Source organism: Pygoscelis adeliae, unplaced genomic scaffold (assembly GCF_000699105.1).
Source record: "Pygoscelis adeliae isolate BGI_AS28 unplaced genomic scaffold, ASM69910v1 Scaffold1221, whole genome shotgun sequence".
Classification (NCBI taxonomy): domain Eukaryota; kingdom Metazoa; phylum Chordata; class Aves; order Sphenisciformes; family Spheniscidae; genus Pygoscelis; species Pygoscelis adeliae.
In genome coordinates this window covers 1-420 of record NW_008824018.1, presented here as the reverse complement: position 1 = coordinate 420, position 420 = coordinate 1, and positions in this window count along the sequence as shown.

Sequence of the window (420 nt, the reverse complement as noted above, 5' to 3'; positions counted from 1 at the left end):
AAAGCGGAGGGGTTCCTCCAGGGAGAGCGTGTCGGCTCCAGAACCTTCCCGGCCAGGGCTGGAGAAGCTGAGCTGGAATTGCTTTAAGGGGAAGCCAAAGGCTCCTTGGCCTCAGCAGCGGGATTTGCCTCTCTGAGCCCTGCAGCGCCTCGCTCGAGCCGTCTGTGGGGCCGGGAGGACAGGACCACCATTATTGCCTGCAGCCGTGCGCACGACGTCCAGCGGCTCCTGCCTGCTGCTGGTGAGGGTCTGCCTGCACAGCTCGTCTCTGCCTGGCCAGGAGGTGAGGACGAGGAGGTGACCTGCTCCTGTGGGCACCGTCAGAAGGACCGTCGGCTCCTCCACCGTGGTGGGACTGGCATGGCTGCGGTGGGGAGGACAACGCCAAACCTGAGCTCTCCCGTGGTCCCCGGTGCCACC